Source organism: Gekko japonicus, unplaced genomic scaffold, assembly GCF_001447785.1.
Source record: "Gekko japonicus isolate JY-2015 unplaced genomic scaffold, Gekko_japonicus_V1.1 scaffold226, whole genome shotgun sequence".
Lineage (NCBI taxonomy): Eukaryota > Metazoa > Chordata > Lepidosauria > Squamata > Gekkonidae > Gekko > Gekko japonicus.
In genome coordinates, this window is record NW_015169178.1 from 1,671,486 (window position 1) to 1,677,485 (window position 6,000).

The window sequence follows — 6,000 nt, forward strand, 5'->3', positions numbered from 1 at the left end:
AATGGAGAGGGGCACTGTTTGAAACTTGTCAGCATGTATACAGTTGGGAAAACTTAGAAATTACTTTTCTATCTTGTTATTATTACTTTGATAACTTCAGAACGTCCTTCAGCAAAAAACAGAGAATACAATTACTTCCAGCGTTCTGTAGATATTTCATTTAAAACAAGGAATCAAGGGCATACGTTTTCTAAGTCAACATTAAAGATTTATTCATGGACCAGTACATGCCGGATTTGGTATAAAAATGGCACCATAAAGCTAATCTGCCTTGACATAAAGATGAGGAAGCCAAAATACACAGTTCCTATATAAATCACACCTCATAAAAATGTATCGTGATACTTTTGGGGTTTCCTTAAAACCTGAACCACCATTTGCCATGGAAGTTCAATTATTTGTTCTGTACTGTTAATACTAAGCAAACAATGCCTGCAGCCATGCAGAGCATATGCCTGTGAATATTAGGCTGCAAACACAAATATGAATTTAGAGAAAGCAGATGTTCACATTGGATGCACAGTTTAATCAGGTCCCAGAGCGTTGGCCATTTTAGAACTGGGCCTGTTCTGCGCCAGAATGAAATGCACCACTTTATAGGGTATGTAGGTCTGCACATTTCTGAATTATCCCCCCCATGTTTTTAAATTCCCTGCAAGCAGAAAGCTAGCACAGCAAGGAAAGAACTAGGAGGGTTTGTCCCTCAAACAAGCTTGATTTCTGCTTGTGAAGAGTTTATTATGTGGGAGGAACATTCAGAAGTGGTATTTTGGAGCAGTATAGCCTAGCCTTCCACCTCAGGACTCTTCCAACTCATTCTATTATTTATGTAGACCAAGCCTAATGGAGACCCCAGGATTTATAAAACAGATACCAGGATAATCTGTACCAATGCCTGGTAGAGAACTACAGTGGGACACTTCAAACAACAGGATTTGCTAATCTTTTTCCTGCAAATTTGTTACACTATTGAAAACCAGGAGGGTAACACCATCTGTTCAAGAAACGGCTCTCTTTCTAGATCTAGCTGAAATAGCTGAAGATCAGCCTGTCTATAGTTTCTTTAATTTGGTATTTGCAAACATGCACAGCCCATGAAGAGGTTTCCAATTCCTCCAGACGCTTTAGAAAGTTGAAGCCCATGGACATCTTCAAATTATATGAGTAGTCCTTCCAGTTCTAGACCCGAAAAGGTACCTGTACCACAAGTGCAATTTGGGATTGAACTGACAACATGGGGGGAGGGGGTGCTTTCCAGAGCTGCAGCAATAGGAAAAGATGAAGCAGCTGAGATTTTGCTTGGATATAGCTCATTAAAAGTTCAGGGACTCTTCCAGGGCTTGGACCTGCCATCTCCAAACACAGAACTTTTATTTGGTCAAGTATTTCATGAGCTTGCGAATGTGGATGGCATCTTTCAGAGAGAGGGAGGGGTCATCTTTCCAAGGTGCTATTTTATATTTGAAATGGCTTCTTATTGTGTCTGAGAATCTGTACAATGGTCTTGCTCCTATGCCTTTAGCAGAAACCTCTTCAGAAACTAAACATGTAAAGCTCTTCCTTTGTTACATTGTGCCAGGATGAAGTTCATCTGCTTAATTTGTGCCTGTTCAGATGCTATAAAGAAGGGGCCGTGTGGCTGGCTGCTAAGAAGGGGCCGTGTGTCTTTACGCAGTTGTGTAAAAGAGTTTCAACTGGTGCAGATTCCCCCCTGCTCCCCAACAACCTGGGTTAGCTAAAATCTCCTTTACAGCAGAGCTAAAGTGCTCAGTCCTTCTTTGCATCACATAACCCTATCTTAAGGTCACAGAAGCTGTCCAGTACGAAGACACTTGCATCCCTTCCTGTGAACCTTTGGTGAGTTGTTTAAAAATCCATCCATCCAAATAAATAAGTAAAGGTGCCTAGTTAAGAGTGAGACATCCCTGCCATTTAAAATATAGGACTTGGTTGGATGTTGCCATCCCCCCCCCCCCCCCCCCACTTCCCTTGCAGGAAGACATTTGGCAGGTGACACTTTCTCTAGCATACACAATTAGGGTTTGCCAACGGGCCTGGAGAAAAATGTTCTATCTCAGCATTTAAAATGGCACGCTTCCTGAACATTTAATGTTTGGTGACCCTCACATGTGCACAAATGGTAGATCAAATATATTGCTCCATCTGTTACCTGTTATTCAACCTGGATCAGGATGACGGCTGCCAATTGACCTGGAGAAAATAATGGTAAAGCCTTAATGGAATGTCCTCTTCTGTGTAGCATTATTTTACCTCTGTGCCCTGAAAAGCTTCAACTGTCCATTTCCACATATTAAGCCTGTATCAAAGTGGCAGGGCATTTTTCTCCAGGCCAGTTGGCAGCCATGTTTGCCATGGAAGGTTGCTGTGTAATCTTGGGCCTGTTATGTAACCCACTCCAGAGAGAACTGTTGTTGAAAGGATAAGGTGGAGGAGGGGGAAACCATGTTGCAAGCTGTTTTGGGTTCCCATTAGAGAAAAGGGGTATAAACAGGGCTATTTTTGGGCAGGAACGCACAAGAACGGAGTTCCGGCTGGGTCCCAAGTCAGCCACGCCCAGCAGGAACTCATTAGCATAATAGGCCACACTCAACAGCAGAAACTCATTAGGATTGGCTACAGTTAGGGGTATGTGGCCTAACATGCAAAAAGTCCTGTGTTTTGACAACAAGGTAAAGAGAATAAGAAGCAATAGGTGGGTGTGGCTGGATGACCACACTTCTGGTAACATGGGAGTGTGGCCTAATATGCGAATGAGTTCCTGCTGTTGGGTATGGCCTATTATGCTAATGAGTTCCTGCTGGGCTTTTTCTACAAAAAAAGCCCTGGGTATAAGTAACATTTAAAAAAAAATACAACTATAAGTAAGAGTGCCACTTTTTCCCCAGACCATTTCTGATGTCCTTAAGGGTTATCAGGGTTGTCTAACTTTAGGTGGGGCCTGAGATGTTCCAGAATTACAAATGATTTCCAAACAACAGTGATCAAGTCCCTTGGCCAAAATGGCTGCCTTGGAGGGTGTGAACTTTAGAGCATTACACCTGGCTAAGGTCTTGCCCCTTCCCCAAACCCCACCCCCAGGTTCCAGTCCACCCACCAAATCTCCAAGAATTTCCCAACCTGGAGTTGGCAACCTTAAAGGGTAGCATGATGTCAGAAACTGAACGTGACGGGAGATACCGTGATAAGAAAGGCTCTCTCGGTACATTTTTGCCTTTTGTGCCACAGCACAAAAGACACAACAGACTGCCTGTTGAAAAGGGTAGCCACCTTGCCTGTAAGGAACAGACAGATCCCCAGACTGGTATCAGAGAAGAGGGGTGTCTCCTCTTTTACTGCATTCCTGATAAGGTGTCTCATTTTCTGCTTCAGCAGACTCGGCATATTCACCACTTCTTTAAAGCAGAATTACACTGTTTTGTCTTTCTCCATGGAGCATCTTCCATAGCTCTCCCCTCCCCCTTTCATGGCAGCTAGCAGGTGTTATGTTATTTTAGGCACCTCTTATTTTATCTGGAGATCAGCTTTGCAGATGCAAACAAATAATTTAGAAGATCAAAAATCCAGGCTGACTGCAAAGTTCTTTCCTTTACACCAAATGTTGTGCAAGCTGCCCTAAGCCCACCTTCGCGGGGAGGGCGGAGTATCTCTCCTTATATATAAAGCCGTAGTCCAACATTACAAAATGCACTCCTTTAGTGTTTGGCCGGAAGAACTGCCACTCAGAAGACGCTGGCTGGGTTGACTGGCTGCTTTGTGCAGTCCCGCCCAGCGTTTCAAGGTCTTTTGCATATGGAAGCTGATTGGACCTCACTCCATTCCACACCTCAAACTCCCCCCCCCCAAGACAGTTGGAATATGGGACCTGGTGTATTCTGAGGAGGTTGTCAGCTGCTTTGGTTCCCACTGCAGAGAAAAACTGCCCTTTCCCTTGGCAGAGGCTGGGGGGGGGGATGTAAACCAGAAGACAGACAGGCAGATCAAGGTAGGCTGATGGTTGCGTGGAAAGGACATAGGGTTGCCAACTCCAGGTTGGAAACTTCCAGGATATTTTAGGGATGAAGCCTGCTGAGGGTGGGGTCTGAGGAGGAGGAGGAAGAGGGGGACCTCAGACAGATACAATGCCATACTGCCCACACTCCAGACAAGCTGTTGCTAGTCTCCAGGTGACAGCTGGAGAGCTCTTAAAGCTTTGGTGCTCATTCAAACTGTTGCAATGTATCGACAGAGTAGTGTTTCGGAAAATCTTTAGGAATTGTTTGGTGCATTTACGATGGGGCTCCTGGGGAACTATTGTTGCCAATCTTGGCCCAGCAGCCATCAAACCATTCTCTACAACCCCCTGCTGTGCAGCTGACTTTCCCCTAGGGTTGCCAATCTCCAGGTGGGACCTGGAGATCTCCCACTGTTACAATTGATCTCCAGATGACAGAGATCAGTTCTCCTGGAGAAAATGGCTGCTTTGGAGGGTAGAAAAAGGAAGGCCGATGCCTCCGTCGCCTGGCTGGAGTGGCCGCGGGGGGGTTGGAGTCGGGCGGCCGCTGGCAGGAGCCGCGGGCGCCCGGGCCAAGATTGGGGGGGCAAGGCGGGCGACAGAAGGCCGATGCCTCCGTCGCCCTGCCCTCTACAGAATCCACCCCCCAAGCCTCCAGGTATTTCCCTCCTTAGAGCTGGCAACCCTACATTCCCCTCAGTGCCTGTTGGTAGGCATCTAAGCTTGGTCCTGTCACCTACTTTGGCCTTTGGGAGAAAACACATTGGGGCCAGTCCTGATAGGGTTGCCAACTCCAGATGGGAAATTCCTGGAGACTTGAGGGATGGAGCCTGAAGAGGGTGAGGTTTGAGGAGGGGTGGGGCCTCAGACAGGTACACTGCCATAGACTCCACCCTCCAAACCAGCCATTTTGTCCTGGGTAACAATTGCTGCCAATCTCCAGGTGAGGGCTACAGATCACTCACTATTACAACTGCTCTTCAGGTAGCAGAGATCAGTTCCTCTGGAGAAAACAGTGGACTCTGTCATTATACCCTGCTGAGGTCACCACAGCACATTGACACTGTTTGCCCAAAGCCAGAGCACTCCCCCAGAGCCTCTTTCTAGATCTCATTGTATTGCTTTCACAATGGGCTTTACTGCTAGTAAATTGAATAAATAAATAAATAAAAATTTCAAAATTGTTGAATACATTTTTTATTTATTCAGAAAACTATTTACCACTGCACCTCTTCAGGGACCTGCTCCAGAAACCTACATCACCCTAGCCCTCTTGTCTCCTAATTTCTGTAAACATAGCCAATCATTCTTGGGTCATCAGTATAAAAAAAAGAATGATCAGCAAGCAGAGGTCAGGTTAGAAGAAAAATACTCCACAAATCCTGAACATTAATATTATTGTCTATTTTTTCCGTTAAAACCTGCCTGTAAGTTGAACATGTTCAACAGCTGCAGAGCTTCAAAGGGTGTGTCATACCAGCAAACTTTCAGAAATTCTTTGACACCCCTAATATGATTGTGATCAGTCCCTGGAATGGGAGACAATTGCAAAAAATATCATATTACATTAATATTATATTGTATTATGGATCAATATGGGTAGCCATGTTAGCCTGTCTGTAGCAGTAGAAAAGAGCAAGACCGATTTCACACAAAAGCTGTGCCGTGGTCGCGCCTCCCTTTGCCCTGCTTCTATTGGTCAATTTCCCACTCAAAGCCACGCAGCTGCATTTTGACCCACGGCTTCGCCCGATGTTCCCTGCGGTTTCGTGATCCTCAAAAAACAGGATCATGAAACCGCGGGGGAAATCGGGCGAAGCCGCGAGTCAAAATGTGGCTGCGCGGCTTCAAGTGGGAAATTGACCAATAGAAGGGAGGCAAAGGGAGGCGCAACCGCGGCGCAGCTCTTGTGTGAAATCCGTCCAAGATCCCAGTAGCACCTTAAAGTCTCACAAAATTTGTGGCAGGGGATTAGCTTTTGTGAGTCA